This window comes from Pseudochaenichthys georgianus, chromosome 23 (assembly GCF_902827115.2).
Source record: "Pseudochaenichthys georgianus chromosome 23, fPseGeo1.2, whole genome shotgun sequence".
Taxonomy (NCBI): Eukaryota; Metazoa; Chordata; class Actinopteri; order Perciformes; family Channichthyidae; genus Pseudochaenichthys; species Pseudochaenichthys georgianus.
Genome location: NC_047525.1, coordinates 21,175,326 through 21,193,670, shown reverse-complemented (window position 1 = coordinate 21,193,670; position 18,345 = coordinate 21,175,326). Strand labels below are relative to the sequence as shown.

Sequence of the window (18,345 nt, the reverse complement as noted above, 5' to 3'; positions counted from 1 at the left end):
GTGCAAGCTGTATTGATTGTGGGGGGTATCACAGTCAACATAATTAGAGGATATTAGAAAGAGGATATTAGAGGATACAAAGAAACGGGTATTTGTGTCTGTTTTGGAAGATTTTTTATGTACGTTTGTTGGACCAGCTAACCAATCAGAGCAGACTGGCCTGTGGTTTCAGACAGAGGGTGAAAAGAGGTGCAGCAGCACAGGCAGTATGTGAAAAATAAACAGCTTTTTTAAACATTAAACATGTCACAGTAGAGACAAAAAATACAAACTTAAATATATGCATGCCCGTTTAATATCTTGAAGCTCTTAATAGTTTTCTTGTATTTAACATTAGGTAAAATGGTGCTAGATTTGTTCAGTTCAATAATGTAGGAACAATTTAAGGAAAGTTGGCTTGGTTAACCTTAAGCTTTTATTGTTGTGCAAAACACAGGTAGACATGTTCTAATAATATAGTTTATAATTTATATATAAAATATTCAGTTGCTCATTTAAAATCTAATAACGCGCCGCCGCAAACACACATTTATATTGTCTCTTTACTGTTTGCTAATAACTCCCATTAACTGCTGTTAAATACATATTTTGAGATAAATTGACAAAGTAGATTTTGTTCCTTTATGGTGATTGTGGAAAATAATTATCATAGCTTTTTTTTAAGTCAACATTTAATTTATGAAATAAGATCAGTCCTCCTTCATGTTGTAAATAGAGAGATATCTTCAATTAAATATAAGTTCATAAAGACACCGTATATGAGTTATTTCAGGAAAAAAAACCTTTGTAGGCTATTGAGTTAAAAAGAAAGTTCACAGCACATTTCTCAACAACACCGGAGAAAGTGTGCTATAGTTGCTATATTGTAGCATTAAAGCTAAATTCCCCACATTCAAACCCACCCCCTTAAGATAGAGCAATGCAGCACTCTCTTTCTACGAGTCGTACAAAGATGGCCTTCCTGTTAGGAAAGATATATGAGATGAAATATACAAAGCCAAGGTTCTTCATAAAAATCATCAATTTTTGTCAGAGCTGGCCAGGGGGAAATTTGCAGCCGCATCAATAGACTGCTTCCCCCCCCCCCACTTCTTTATCTCACTCCACCTCCATCTCCTTTTCTAGGCAGATATATTTCTGTCTTTCTTTTTGTCACCTCGGCTGTCGCTGTTATCTCCTACATCATTTTGTCTCTTTCTGAAGGCTGACCTCTCCGCTGCAAATGTTTTGGGCTATCATGTATCACTGAGAGTCCCACTTATCATGCGGTAAGGGATGACTTCCACGCTGCCATTCTTTTCTCCATTACGCCGCGATGGAAGTGTGTAGGTGTGATTTGAATTCTTCCCTCGCTCCATCCTCAAGATCATTTAGGCCCACTCTCTGAGAAGTGAGTCGACTATCCAAAACTGCACCGTGCATTCCTCAAACCGTATTATTGTTATTTCCTCACACCCCAGATGTGGGGTTTATAGTCAATATCTGCCATATGAAGAAAAATGTTGCTGCCAGAGTTCCCGTTAGCCGGTAATTACCACACTACGACCGGTAAAATATGCTGAAGACCGGCAAATCTAAATCTCTCTGGTCAAAGCGTCCGGTCAAAAAAAATATTTCCCCTTAGCGCAACACTGCATCAGTTGCGCAACTTGCGCCACTTATGTGACAGACAAAAGAGTATGTGACAGACAAGAATAGTCAATTATAATGTCTAACACTTAATGTGGAGAAAGAGATATCCTGTATTGGTTGATTGTGCGTTGATCTGTTGGTAATGCCTCTGGGTTCCGGTCGGCATGTAAACAAATGCATAATGCTGCGCAATACTTTGCGGCCTCACCCGGTTGCATAGCGACGCTCATTGTTTAGCTGTCTTTTAAGCAGGTAGTCCTATCATTAGCTAGAACTAGCTGGATCTGATCGATATGGACATAAACGCGAGTGAAGTCTAATCTGACGGGAGAGAGAGATCAGCTGCTGCTGACGAATCGACACGCAGCTCTGCATAACCACCTGCAGCGGTGAGCGGAACAACACACACACTTCAGGTTAGAATATCACACGTAGCTATTTTAATTACCTCTCAAACTACCGTAACTAGCTATAGATATGTTTAGTTTCACTGTCGGGTCACTCATTACTGATCCGCGAGCTGCTTGATATTGACGGGCTGTCAGGAGGGGGAGAGCGCTCCGTTTATTATTCCCGTGTTATTGTAAATTACTGAACACTTTTGAATAATGTAGTTAATCTATTATTAGCTTGTTTAATATCGAATCATATCAATTTGTTTTAAAGCTCAATAAATAACAAAGAAGACCTTTGACCGGCACTTTTCAAATTGTGTCCGGAAGAACTAAACTTTAACGGACATGTTGACCGGCGAAAAAATATTCTAACGGGAACTCTGGTTGCCGCAGCAGTATATCTGCCCCCACGTTTTCAAATAATGCACCACTGTTCTTGACAGTTTGTGAGTCACTTTCCTGTAAATGTTGAGTAGTCTGCACTGATGATACCGAGGGGTAAATATGATAAGAGAATGCGTAAACACATCAGTCATACTGGTGTTGCGGAGGTTGCTTGACACACTGCTGTGCTGTAGGTGGGATTGTCATGCCTGGGGATGATGGTGCGACTCCTCTCCATGAGAGCATGAAACAGGATTACCAGCACATCATCAAACATGCGACAACAACCTCGAATTCGGGGACTGCTTGTCAAAAAAATATTGTTGCTGACTTACTATTTATTTGTGATTTTATTTTCATTGCTCAAACAATAACAAAAATAGATTTATGTGAATTAACTTTCTACAGTAACCAGGATCGAATATATTATGATATTGCAACACACCTCAAGTGCAGCATTCTTCTCACACTATGTGATTTGTGCGATTCCAATAAAGCACTTTTGTTCAAATTTAAAGTCAACATTTAATGTATCAAATAAGATCAGTCCTCCTTCATGTTGAAAATAGAGGGATATCTTCAAATAAAAATAAGTTCATAAAGACACAGTATGAGTTATTTCAGGAAAAAAAACCTTTGTAGGATATTGAGTTAAAAAAAAAAGTTCACAGCACATTTCTCAACAACACCAGAGAAAGTGTGCTATAGTGCTGTGTAGCATTAAAGCTAAATTCCCCACATTCAAACCCACCCCCTTAAAATAAGAGCAGTGCAGCACTCTCTTGCTACAAGTCATAGGCCTACTTAGCCTTCATATTGCGACACACCTCAAGTGCAGCATTCTCTGATTTGTGCGATTCCAATAAAGCACGTCACTTTATCACCGGGATGTCATATGCCATCTTATCACCACAAGAGTATGTGGAAGCGATTCAGAGAGAGCTTGTCATTCGTGTGAAAGTGGTTCCTCGGCATGACTGAAGGATGCTGGGCAAGCGAAACGTTCCGTCCCCTGCTCAGAGGAATCCGATTGGACCTTGGCTTTTGCCCGCTCACAGATACGACTGGCTGCAGTTTCTCTCCCGACGCTCGGTTACCCGCCGCCTGTCAGCCAGCTCCCATCATGCCACACACCTCTGCTGCTGTGTAGCCGTGGGCAACACACACCTTGTCACCAGCAGAAGCATGATAATATGCCCATGAGTTAAGTGCACGGGTCGTCACATCCTGAACACACGCACCTCGTGTCATGAGTAAATACACTTTTTCTCCCTTTACGCTTGTCGGATCACATATCCAAACGGGGCCAACTGTGTCTCACCGTCTGAGCACTTCCTGACTAAATGGCACAAAATCCAATCACTGCTCAGGTTTTGGTGTGAAACGAGAGGCAGCAGACGCACACTAATATGATCTTTCACAGTCTGTTGAAGCAGCACAAGGATGGCTTACCGAGATTAGCCGAGGATCCTGTTTTGAGACAGTTCAAATGTGGATAAACACCACAAAGATGCATCTCCTGCATCCTCCATCGGTGTTGCTTTTTACCCAGACTGCTTTTAAATCAGCCCGTCTCCCCATCTTCACCTCTTGTGTTCTTTCTATGGAAGGCAGTCCAAAGTGGATTGCATGTTAATTTGAATATGGGATCACTGTCCCTCGCAGGAGATGGTGGACAGAAAGCAATTGGTGCCAAGGATAAAGGGCTAGATTTCTCTCCCAGGCGAGCTCTAAATGTGTCTCCTGCCAGCCACTGTGACAGGAAATGCAAATAATTTCCCCGCTTCACTTAGCCTGTGTCTCGACGCTGCTCTCTTGACTTTTAAGCTACAGTACTTTTTAATAACAATATACCTCTGAAAATAGTTGAAAAGCCTCTGATTGTGTTTATAGGTCACTGACTTCGCAAAACACGTTTTTGTTTATCATGCATCGGAGGGAAAAAAAAGTTCTGATTAAAGGTGTAATTAATTTGGGCACACACACAAACTGTACACACTCTCAATGAATGAAAAAGCTCCTTAGCCATGAAATGAATTGACATGCATCGAGGCTGTTTCTTGGTTACAGCCAAATGTATGAATATCTACATCCAATATGTTGCTCCATTGATTCTCCATTATTCCAATTCCCTCGACTATTTCAATGTGGCTTTCCAACGACATGTACACAATTTAGCTTTCTATGAAAACGCCGTCATTAAAAGCATGCTGAACAACAATTTCTAATTAAAATACCGGCACCAGCGAGAGGTAAGACTCATTAGTATTGCTGCCATGTGCTGTTTATTTCCTTGACTGATTTAAATGATTAATCTAGTGCACATTCCCTATGTATTCAAGTGTTTGGAGACAGTGACATTTATTTGAAAAAAATAACTGTTTATTCAATTACAAATAGAAATAGTTAATTAAAGGGTGATGACATGTATGGATGTATTGTTCAGTTTATCACATGTTTCATATTCCCTTTCTAAGACTCCAATATTTCAGTTTAGGAGCACATTTATTAAAATGTTTTAACTAATTCCCATCAGCCTCAACTACTTAATGTCTTCTGCTTGTAAGCAAATATTAGCTAACATACGTAAAGGGATCCTACTCTGCTTTTCTGGGTTTCCTGTAGTGTGTTATATAGGTTTTTGTGCCGGTAAATGATATGCTAATACTTAGTTTATATTTTTGTATTCGCTAATCATCTCAATATGTAAAGCAACTAAAGCTGTGAGATTATTGTGATGGATTTCAAAAGTAGAATATTTGTTTCCAAACTATGTCGTAGCAGGAGTATAAAGTAGCATGACATATGAAATACTCCTCTTAATTACAAGTACCTCACTTATGTACAGTACTTAGTACCACTATCTACTTTCCACTAATGCCTTTCAGGCTAGAATTACATTGATGATTAGCTCTGGCTTGGTGAACCCTGGATTATCGATGCCATTGACAGGTGAAGTTAAATTAGCGCGGCAGTATTTCAGCCGGTTGATGTTCTCCCGCAGCACTCAATAGTTAAAGTATCAGTCTTTTGTCAATATCAGCGCGCAGCGTACAGTGCCACAGACAGATCTATGCGACGATAATGAGACACAATTGATTAGCTTTGCTTCTCAAATGAGCCCTTCACAAGAAAATTGAAATAACACACAGTCGAACCGTACGGACATGATTAATGGTGTTTTGAGATTGGGATCTAGAGGTATTTTCATAATTATGCGAGTACCATTTCTGTGTTGTGTGAAGACAGCAGCCCTACACTTATATCAGTCTGATTGTCTTACAATCTTTACGTATCATAGGCTTTGATGAAGTGTTTGGATAGATAATGAAGAGGTTCTGCATCAGTGCAAATGACTTCGGAAAATATTAGGAATAATCATAGTAAATATATATATATCTTCACCATATACTTCAGGGTAAGCTTTACTGATCCTGGTTAAAAACATAAATATGCGGCTTTGTACTAATGCAACATAAACTTAAAATATATGTGAATAGTTATTTATTCACCTTATATCTTGGTTCAGATTTGATTGACAGAGGCCTGGCAACACTATTACTAAATCATAACTGTGCACATTAATATTTAGAAATATTTTTAAAGTGAGTATCAACAACCAGACACCAGCATGAGGTGTTCCAACACAAGTACAAACACAGGAAGTTCATTTGAAATAATAAACTGTTGTAATCTTGTTAGATTTGTATCGCTTATTATAATAAGAGCCTCACTATAAAATAGGCTTTCAGAACCTTTATTGCGGTCTCAGGGTTAACAATATGAAAATAAACGAAAAATGTTTTTAATGCAATTGGCTTGCGACTTGAGCAATATCATAAAAATAAAGAGCTTAAGATGAGAAGAGTCAAAAGCTGTATTCCTGCATTCCCTAATGGACCTTAAAGCCGTTTATAATCCAATGAATTGATGAAAGTGGGATTTGTAATCATGAGGGCCCGGCACATCTTGGATGGTTAAATAAAGTTAAACATCAACAATGACTCTAATGTGAGGTAATAATACAGAGGTAATGGGAAGTTACTCTAATACAAAAGAGTGAATAATAAAAGGTTTGAAGTGTGCAGGAAAGAGGTAACCAGTAAGTACAATATGAAAAATGTATTGGATATTTAGAGATAAAGACCACATAACACCACTAAATGAAAAAGGTAGTCTCTACATTTCATTACAGGTTGTAAATATACAATACCATAATATACCTTATGTACTGTCACTTTGCTACACAGCATTCAGTGTGACTACAAGTGACAATTCTGGGAAAATACTAACAATAGAATAATGATCAATTCAGCACTGACTTAGTAATGTCTGTCACACATGTGTCTGAGAGAGCATTTGGGGATTTTAGCCTTTGCAGACCAATAGGCGCTTTCACACCGGAGCACTTTTCCCGATTAGTATCCCATTGTATTTGCTGGCATTAGCATTATTAGCATTAGCATTAGGCCAGCGCACCAATGGAGAGAGACTAACTTATGGCAACACAAAAAAAAACATGGGAGCGGTGGAAATGAGGAGGTGTCGGCGTCAACTCCGGGGACTTCCGGCCGGGGACTTCGGGTGGCAGTATACACTGTGAAGTTGTTTGCGGCCTGCCGGTAAACCCAAAGCAGAAGAAGTGATGTCAGCGGCTTCATTTGCGTAAGGGATTTATTCCGGTATATACTGGTGTGCTGGGAACTAAGTACGGCAAAGTACTTGGTGTGAAAGCGGCTATTGACATGCACTAACACCTATATAACACAGTACAGAAAAGGAGAACAAAATGTCTGCAATGTAGCTATGGCTTCATATTTGTGTAGTTTCTTCTGCCACCCAGTTAGTGAATGTTGGATGCTCAAAACAAGGATATGTTATTTTTGGCAGCCTACAATAACATGACATCTTGCATGTCGATGTATGTCAAACTTGTAGCATCAACATAACAACATGCTATCGCATCAATAAACAACAACTTTTTTAAACCCCCGTATTGAAGTCTGTGGTACACACACACACACACACACACACACACACACACACACACACACACACACACACACACACACACACACACACACACACACACACACACACACACACACACACACACACACACACACACACACACACACACACACACACACACACACACACACACACACACACACACACACACACACACACACACACACACACTCGAACGCCGCCTGTCCTCTGCTTGTTGGACCGCAAAAAGGTCACTGCGTGATTTATGCACCTGTTTAGTGAGGTAGATGGGAACTGTTTGTGCTTTGGGGCACCTGACCCCATCCAAACGTGAAATATGAAAATGAAATTCTGTTCCATGGATCGATTTACAAGGTTGAGCGGATAATATACCGAACAATCAGGAACAGCTTGTTTGTGTACATGTGTGTGTAGTTCTGTGCTCACTGCCTGCTTGATGTGTTTTCATGATTTACACACACAATATTCAATATGTATAATTCTGTGCTCAACACTAGAAAAAGTCAAATAAATTGCTTGCATGCATACCCATGTCTTTGTGGCTGTGTGCACACTTTACTCCTTGTCTCCATCAGATGCAAGCATGTGTGCTGACATGACAGAGCGCCGTGTTGGAGACATGTCTTCTTTAACATGGCAGCTCACAGGGGAGAGACACAGAGGGGTTTTGACTCTCTAATGTTTCTGAATGGACATGGTTGATGTTATCCTAGCTGACAAGCCGCTCCATAGTGGCTGTCATTGAATACAACCTGCACACTATTTTTCTTAAAAAAATTAGAATTCTCTTTAAATGAATAATCAGGTTATTAGTGTAGTGGTGGCCTACATTTGGAAAAGGGAGAATTGAGTGGGATTCCCAAAGGATTTGTTGTTTTCTTCTATAGCTTCCAGCTGACTAGAACAAAATGGTAGACGAGTGGAGTACGCTTTAAAAACGTTAATAAAACATGGTGAATGTGCACCGTTTCCTCCCATGTGATCTGCGTGGTATTAAGACCCTTTAAGTTGGTTGGATACATCAAAAACGCTTAAAGTTATCCGGATGGAAATCTACATGCCCATGATTCTGTGTGCTACAAAATCACATAACATGTTTCCCATACATTAATTAAGTAGCTACAATTAATGTATGAATATATTGGATGTTAATGAAAGAGAATTGAATCAAACAAACAACTTGTGCGCTCCCTGAGCTTTTAATTGAGAGCAAGAGGCAGCGCGTTGGAGATACCGCATTCACGCCAGAGGTAAATGGAAAGTGCTTGTGTGCACAAGCTTGTTTAGCATGACAGCTGTGTTGGATACTTTACCGCATTAAATCAAACCCAATTACTGCCAGCTCATTGCCCCCATGCCCCAAGAGGTGTGTGCTGCAAATGCACAAGTACACAATCCCTCAGTGTTACTGTGCTGAGGGGAGGAATCCTATGATAGTTCATGTGTTGGACATGTTAATGTACTGTACACATATTGCTAGACAGATGCTGATATCTAAATGCCACATCTTGAATAGGATCCCAGAAAAATAAACATCAGTCGTCTTCAACCAGTACTGTAACGGCTCCTTTGTTACTGTTTCTCAGTGCTATTTCCAATGTTGACTTTGCTGTGGTGTGCTAAGGAATTGCTCCAGTGTGGCCCAGAGTGCTGACGTTGCTTTTATGTGCTGCTGCTGCTGCTGCTGCCATTGTGCTTTCTGCCACTTTAGGGGGTCAAGCAACACACTCCGATATCCGCTCCAGCACTTAGATTGCGCTGATGGAGGAGGCTTTTTGGGACAGCACTGCTGGGATTTGGTTTGAGTGGTAACCTCTGAAATGGAACGATGCATTTCTGTGTTTAAAAAATGAAAGTGGGGCTGCACTGAATGACAGGTGAACGGACAAGAACAGGACACAAAGGGAATAGGCAATATTTAAAGACTCAAAACTAAAAGAGGGAATGAAAAGAGGCTGCTACAGGCCATCAGACAGACACATGACTGTTCCACACACACTTCAGCTCAGCAGTGCCACCAGTTGTCTCCACTGAGACACACTTGAGGTGTCTGTCAGGTCAATTAGTAGTACTGTGCTTGCATTTTCCACCTGGCTTCTTTCATTAGTGTTTTTGTGTGCAGCTTTTAGCCTCCTCAATGTGTCTGCATGCTCAGTCATACATCAAGCCTTGTCCACACACTCTTGGTGTGAACCATGGCTTATGAAACTTCTGTTGGTTTGCCAAGCACCCGACCTAGAGGAGGTCACAGCTTTAATATTATGGGCTTTAAGCCATGCTAGCTGCTTATGGAGATGGCAATGTCGGCCTGTTTCCCACTTACACATACTGGAAAACGATATCATCGATTTAATATACACTTTTGGTACAGACGTTCATGTTCCTAATATATGTTTATGCTCTGACTTGAACTACCTGAAGGTTAACGTTTGACTTACTTAATCAGCCTTATTTGTGCTTTGCGTTCTAATAAGCAAACGCCAGCAAGCTAACAAACTAAACTGCAAGTTTGAACGTTGTTACATATCCTTACCTCAGCATGACAACATTGTCATTGTGAGTTATTTAGCAAGCTGATGGTAGCTTTTACTTTAAAGCACTCAAGTAGGGCAGCGTTACATGGTGGCATGCTGCACACGCCAGAATGAGTAGTTACTATTTCAAGTATTTCAAGTGTACTATGTATTCATTTATTGAGCTACTTAAATCAGGTTTTAAAATTGTTTGACTGATAGAGATCAGTTATTATTTGTTTATTGATTGTTATGAACCGTCTGAGGACCACAGATGGAAATTAGCTATTAGCTATAATCTGGCATATTGCATCTCTTCTCTTTGCTGAGATTAATGTTTTTGTATGCATGGTCCTTCTATAAATACTACCTTTGTAGCGTCTAATAGGGATCCACACAAATAAATACATGGCGTAAATGGTAATATTATTTGACCCCTAAATAGACCTTGGAGAAGAGTGGAGGAGGGTTTGCAGTTACAAATATACAGCGCTGGGTGTAAATGAAAGATACTTTAAGTGATGATGTGGTGATTACCAAGGGCACAGGTGGTCATTTGATTGGGTCCCCTACTATTTGCAAATGGCTGCTTTTTAATGTATACCAGCTATATTTAATGTTTAAATATAGCTGGTATAAAAGCGTCGTAATGTGATATGTGGCCGCAGCAAGGGTGTAAATAAGCAACAGAGAGAGTGACAGGATCAGTGCGTTCTGAGCAGATCAGCTGTTCAGAGACGATTAGAAGTTGTCTTGTTTTGATAAATGTGACACACACAAACACACACACTTCTGCAATGATTCCTGCATGTCTTATCAGATCAGATGTGCCCTATGATGCGTTCAATGCACACATTAATGGTGAGTTTGCTCCCCCTTTTGGGGACACATACCTATCAATACCACCGTTTCTTTTCTTTAAATGCACATACTGTAGCCTGTGTTGGTGCACTCATACAAAAGGCCACTAGGATTGGAATTACTTGTTTTGTGTGGAAGGATTATCATTTTATAATCAATTCTACCTCTTTGTTTGGGCCGTGTATGGACTACTTAGCTTTTTAGTCAATTCCTTCTCTTTGTTCTAATCTTTTTTAGGCCACTGTGTGCATTATTGTGGCCACTCTGAATCTGGACAGCTCATTATACATTCTGGCATAACACAACACTGGGAAAATAAGAACATGAGGACTAAAGTGGCATATTTAGAAACCTACATAAAGGGCACCCCATGAGGTAATGGCTATATTACATGATATATCGCAGAATGAAGTCAATCTACATATATCTTAAACATCATGCTTTGGGGCTGTTTGTCTGCAAAGGGACCAGGACGACTGATCCGTGTAAAGGAAAGAATGAATGGGGCCATGTATCGTGAGATTTTGAGTGACAACCTCCTTCCATCAGCAAGGGCATTGAAGATGAAACGTGGCTGGGTCTTTCAGCATGACAATGATCCCAAACACACCACCCGGGCAACGAAGGAGTGGCTTCGTAAGAAGCATTTCAAGGTCCTGGAGTGGCCTAGCCAGTCTCCAGATCTCAACCCCATAGAAAATCTTTGGAGGGAGTTGAAAGTCAGTGTTGCCCAGCGACAGCCCCAACACATCACTGCTCTAGAGGAGATCTGCATGGAGGAATGGGCCAAAATACCAGCAACAGTGAAAACCTTGTGAAGACTTACAGAAAACGTTTGACCTCTGTCATTGCCAACAAAGGGTATATAACAAAGTATTGAGATGAACTTTTGTTATTGACCAAATACTTATTTTCCACCATAATGTGCAATTTTTTTTCTCATTTTTTCTCTCATAGTTGAGGTGTACCTAGGATGAAAATTACAGGCCTCTCACATCTTTTTAAGTGGGAGAACTTGCACAATTGGTGGCTGACTAAATACTTTTTTGCCCCACTGTATGCATGATTCAAATTCAACCATTGTCTATCAAAGAGATGTCCTGTCATGTGAGAGGGGGAAGGAGCTGAACATTGAGATGTGGGGAATAAAAACACTTTCCAGTCAGCCTCTGAATAAGCCATTCCACCACAAGAAAACTTTTTATATATCACCAAACAGATGAATACATCTGTCGTCGTGCCTCAACAACAGATGTGTTGACATGTAACAACTCTTCTTCTCTCCAACTCGCAGCCTCTTACAGTTTGTACTTACAAAAATACGTAAAAAGCACAATCGCAGCGTGAGACGCTTAGTCATTTCAGTTCTTTAGAGATTCCTGCAAACGGCCCTGGAGAGGTCCGCTTTTAAACACGTCATTTTGATGTGTCGTCTTTTGAGCGCACACAGAGCAGCTGCCTTTTGGGGCCCGAGAGATAAGAGACAGAGGTTTGTTTGTGTGATAGCGAGGAAGGGCAACGATTCTCTTTCAGGGTTTTTTTTTTTCGGGCCACCTGCTGGGTTCTCCACACAAAGCAGATCAAAGTTACTCCACGCTTTGTTTCTCTGAGGTTTCTTATAATTAGCAATTTGCGCAGGGAACGTGTATTATCCGGTAATTGGCCTTAGCCAGTGACGGGACTCGTATAGAAAAAGACAGCTTCGTATATATTCAGCACCAACTGTCAAACAAAGCTCACCCTTTTCTCTGGCACAGTCTTGGTCACACATTGCACTCACTTGTGTGTGTGAGTTGAAACAGTCCAGGGACGATTGTGGAACTGATGTAACATTCAGCCCCAACACAATGGTTTACCAAGAGCTGTGCTGATGTGTCCTCTGGTTCCAGTGGACTGCTTTAAGGCCTTACCAGCCTTAACTGAGCAGATAAATCGCTGTCACAGTCCTCAAATGGTGTGATCGACTGTCACAGTCCCTTCACATCAGTTTGCATTATTAGATGTGGCTCACGCCTCCAGAAATGTATATATTTTTATTCCACGTACTGCAGTGGCTAACAAAACAAGGACAAGAATCAGTGAGGCAGGAAAGCAAGGGAGGCGGCTAGACAAGTAATGGTGTGGAATACAGAGGAGGGATGTGTGGAGCTTTGGCTGCGGGACTGCCTCTAGATCCATCTTCGCCTGCTTAAAGCCCCGGTGCCTGGATAATGGTCGCACGGCGGGTGCTTTCAGAGGTTACGGCGCAGGAGATGAGGGATCTAGGAGTAGAGAGGCCAAACTGAGAGGTGATTTCCCCAGCAGAGGCCTCTTCATTTCGGGAGGGGAGGAGGTGTCGGCTTTGCCACCGCTGCTGGAGCCTGGAGGGAAAGAAGCAAATTGCTCCCCGCAGGAGCAGGGCCCTGGCAACAAACTGGATCCGACATGACACACATTGTTATCTGCTCCACTGCCTTGCACTGCTTTGTATTTATCTCTGCACACATGGAACGTTTTGTCTGTTGAGCCATTTACATATATCAAATCTTTCTCACGTGACCACCATTCATACATGTATACGTCTCTATATGGTGGAGCGAAAGATTTCCGACTAGAATACACCACAAAAAGATTAATATTCTACAACAAAATCTCCACCTATTCTATTGAGGTCACCGAACTGACCTAGATGTATGGATTCCCAGGCACATGCTAAATTGTGTGTGTGTGTGTGTGTGTGTGTGTGTGTGTGTGTGTGTGTGTGTGTGTGTGTGTGTGTGTGTGTGTGTGTGTGTGTGTGTGTGTGTGTGTGTGTGTGTGTGTGTGTGTGTGTGTGTGTGTGTGTGTGTGTGTGTGTGTGTGTGTGTGTGTGTGTGTGTGTGTGTGTCCACATTAAAGCCAGAGGTATTAAACTGGAAGAAGACGAGGCTCTACATCAAAGCTGTCATGTTGCATTGGAACAAAGGCTGTAAAGCGCGGTCGATCAGTGGAACAAGTGCAAAGCTCCTGCCTCCTCGATAGCAGGAAGGTTGTTGCTGCACACAGCTTGAGCCTCGCAAGCTTCATCCTAATCATTGAGATATGATATATTCAGCTTTTCAGGAGGAAGATACAGTCCTTCTCCTTCCAACCATCCCTTCTAAACACTTCCATCAGTCCATTTACCTGAATCAAACTCTGCCATCTTCAATTTGTTAAAGTGTCCTTGGCACCTCCGAGTTCAGAGGAAGATAATTGAATCGGCCTCATTCTTCCTGCTGATTTCTCATAGTACCTAAAGGGACTTGGGGAGGAAATGCATCTTCCCAAAAAAGGATTTCTCAATTTATCGCAAAGGCTTTTCATGACATTGAAAGTGATATGCACGGCTGAGAGGGAAGAGGGAGAAAAAGAGAGTGGCACTCTAAGCTTTGATATTGCTGAGAGATCTGTGGTGTTGATGAATGTCACGCTGCTTCTCTGAAGAAGTGTCTCCTCACAATACAAGCATCTAGGCATATTGCATTATTCCATGAGAAAAATGTTACCCTGAGAGATTGTGACATATAACAAGTAATACATAGGTAGTTAAAGATGTCAGTTATGCTGCTGGGTGCAGGGTTTAAACAACTGACAATAAATCCTTAATGATGCCAATAAAAGCTTTTTTCGCTGAATTGACCCTCATAAAATCAAGGAGAAATCAAAGCTGTTGGCTTCTTTTATCAAAGAGGCAAAGGTTTTTTTCCGTAGTGCGTAGATGTGTGTGCATGTAAACGGTCTGCAAAGGCTAGAATCCCAAATGTTCCCTTATCATTGCCCCCCCCCCCCCTTGGATAGAGCTTTGACCCCCCCAACCACCCTCCCCAGACAATCCTAGCGCTTACACTGTTGCTCTCAGTTTCACAGTGAGATCTGTACAGCTCACACTTAACCCAACAGAGCGCTGAACTTTCAGACGTATTTAATTGATGTCAATATACCAGAGGGGCATTTAAGGATTAAATTAGTCCACTGAAATCTAGAATTAGAAGTCTACACTCACTATAAGGATCAGCGAACCAGTCCCTATGCCCCCCTTTAATGTGTGAAATTAATATTATATAAAGCTGTCATTATTAGAGCAATGCAACATTGAATTACTAATAGAAACAGTAATGGATTTAAAAAGAAACCATAATCAAAGAGAGATCCATGTTTTCTGTGTGAAATGCAATAGAAATCTTTCATATTAAAGTGACGGCTTCTTCTATCGCAGGAAATAAACTCCCAATAAGAAACGCGCTCGCTGTTCATTTCGAAAACCGTCGCAGCATTTTGACATGCTTCTTAAAAACTGTTGACACATTCTAAATTCAAATCATCTTTCTCTTTTCTTTTCTTGCGCAGTAATACTTCATTAGTTCTGATTGTTCGTCCTCGCCGGGAAGACAAAGCCTTATTTTCTTAGAAATAACAAAGGGCCTGCTTTGCCTCCGAAACCACGGAAGATAAAAGAGCAAAGCCTTTGATGAGTTAATGAATAAGTGTGGATAAAATCAACAGCGGTTGCACAGTACTCGCACAGCTAGAAAAAATTCAATAATGGAAAAATAAGAGACAATATGCAATCATGGGGGACAACAATCAAATGCAAAGTAGGGGTTAAGGGACTTTTTAAAGGCAAGATCGCATCAATTTAGTTTCAGGTTGTGAGTTCCTTGACATTTTATTTTACGAAGGGAAGAAACCACTTTTTTATCAATTTAAATGATAATATATTCTTGTTGTTTGGATATTTTTAGCCATGCTAACATCGCGGCTCCGGGGACGACGTGTCTGTCTGCCGCCACTTCTGTCATAACAATCTACATGCACACTTATTTATGCAGTATCTTCATACTGTATGCACATATGTCTCGGGTATGCATGCATAATGAGTCTGTGTTTTAATATCTGTGGTTGTACATGATACTATTTCCAAGATGTATTCCTTGCTCTACATTTCCCAGGCATGGTTTGACTGGAGGAGGGGAAGATGTTCCCTGTTGAGCGGGATATATATATATCTCCCAGATTGCCATGCTGCTGGGCTGTCAATCAACTACTGTCTTGGACGGCTTCCACACACCCAATCACAGCAGCCGCTATATCCTATTAAGATAGTGGAAGGCTTGATCTATGTCTTTGATAGGAAAGGCCAACGCTGGTGTGAGCCATGTTGACACGGATCTGAAAGGGTCAGGGCGATGTTGTTGTATGTCTTCTGCCAGGAGACTTTTAAGGCTTATATTGAAACAGTAAAAAGGACATATTGACTGCCAGCCGTGACACTATGCACACAGCGATTGCCTATATTTCACCCGACTGAGACATTATAGTCGCTCTGCGGTGGAGCTGGTCGCCACAGCCTTGCTTTGACAGTCTTGAGTGACATTGGCAATGTGTGCTTACACACAGGCCCCGGGCAAATGGACACAGGCAGAGAGACAGAGGGTAGGGAAAAAGAGAGGGAGAGAAAGCGGCCATGGGTATATTCAACACCATGGACAGCTACCACCAGACATCTCTCCAGGCAACGTGTGTTTGCTGTTATCAGGAGATGAATCACTTGTAGCCAGTGCTGGATAAGTTGGTTTTGAAATGCCACTGTAATGGGATTGCTTCTTGGTTCCTTACTTTGCCTTGTGTTACTCAGTCACCCTCGCAATTATGTCCTTTTTGGGCAACATTTGTATTGATTCAAATGTTGCCTTACCAACATTCAGCTGTAGTGCTTTTATTAAATAAACTTCTCACTCCGTGTCCCACAACAACTCACCTCCTTCTGCCTGCTTACGGCTTTTAGGCTAACGACACACCCTGTAATTGCTCTGGCAGCCTTCAAATCTTGTTACGAACTTGCCCTATAATGTGACAAAATGTACCCTTTAACAGCTTGGGTGGTGATGCCCCTCCAGGCTTACCAATGCTCTTCAAAAATGAGCTGTTTCCTTACTACTGGCAAATCACTACAGTGGGTCGAGCTCACATAAAGTTGAAATGGGACACTCCAGATATTGCTCATTTTGCTGTGCTCTTCAATTAAGTTAAATTCCCTTACATAAACTCAATACAGTAAGTGTATTTTAATATCAGTAAACTAATGCTTTTCACAGCATGTCATTTGTGTTGACATAATTTACCCTTAACTGACAATACAAATGTTGACTATGTAATGCTACCTGTTAAACCTTTACAAAAATATACTTTAAAAAAGGTCAAATGCAAGCAAAACTCAAAGGAACACCTTGTTGTTAATAGAAGAACGGCTGGTCCACCTTAAGAAAGCTTGAGCTGGAGTTGTTGCTAGCTTTAGCTTTAGCGCTAACCCACTTCACTTAGCAGGTGGCAGTAAACACACAGGAACATTTATTAGCCCACAAATCACTGTAAACATACTGCACGGCTACGTTTACAGCTAGAACCATACTACTTACTTCATACTCGTTGTCAGACAGACTTTCTTTACTCTCTTTTTTTCAATACTCTAAAATAACTGATGCTATTGAAGCATTCACCTATTTAGGAGCCGCCATTTTGATGTGAACAAACTGCAACCCTCATCACCACATCGCCCTTTCTAAATCTTCTTATACATACTTTGAACTGGGTTGGTGCAACATATGTGGGGGGGGGGGCTCAAGTGGGACCCACGGCTCATCTTTGCCTTAATCCAGCCCTGGATGAGGGGGATGAGGGTGAGTCATAGTTAGTAAAATGCCTGCAGTGTTACAGAGGCTCCTACTTTTGACGTGTGAGGCTGGTTCTCAAATGTTAGGATCTTTCCAGTACCGAATACGTCCATTGAGCAGCTGCCACTAATATCTGTTCCTGTCGTCCACCATTCTTTACTGCTGACCAAAAGCTATTCTACATGGTCTGTTAGTATGTTGCAGTCCTTGAGAAAGAGTGCTACGCTCTCCTCTGCTGCACTCCTTTTCTTGTGTTGCTTCCCCCCCCCCCCCCCTAACATTTGATCCATACGAGCACTCACTTTTTAATCAGAGCTTTCAAATTTGACCTTGACTTAAATCCATCAAGCTGACATTTCTGGTGAAAACGGGGGCGGTGGCAGATTCGAAAAAAATCCAATGATCTGCTCTTTGAATGTGCTCACAGAGGGCACCGGCATTAAAATTACAAGCTAGTTCCATTTGCACACTCCCAGGCATGGAGCCGCTGAAAGCTAGCAAGAGGTAATTATCATAAGAGCGAGTGGAACAGAGCTTCATGCTGAGGAGATTATAGTCTCCTCCATCCTCTCCGGTTTCTCTCCCCCTGTGTGTGCGTCACTTTTAACCCACAGCCCAAACAGCTTTGACAGGGTTTATGAAGTTTAGATGAAACACAGAGGATGGGGGGGGAAAGTGAGTTTGGAGTAATGAAGCAGCAATGTCAAAGGAATGATTTATGAACGGCTCTTTCCTTCACTTACGGCGATGCAGTCAGCTCAAATATCACATTTCACAAACGTTCAATTCTGACCACGCACATCAGTGTATCATTCCGAGAAATTGGATAGCATTGTTTGTTTTAATAAAGCCTCCCAATGATACGTCAGCAGTATT

The 18,345-nt window shown here is 41.4% G+C and overlaps 1 long non-coding RNA gene across 1 annotated transcript in view; it reads left to right on the top strand.

The window, feature by feature from the left end:
• The first annotated feature begins 1,946 nt into the window (after positions 1-1,946).
• The window catches only part of LOC139433012 (uncharacterized), a 32,758-nt gene continuing 16,359 nt past the window's right edge, over positions 1,947-18,345 (top strand). Inside the window, exon 1 of the long non-coding RNA XR_011642578.1 lies at positions 1,947-2,021. This is a non-coding gene — a long non-coding RNA (uncharacterized lncRNA). The remainder of the gene's footprint in view (positions 2,022-18,345) is intronic.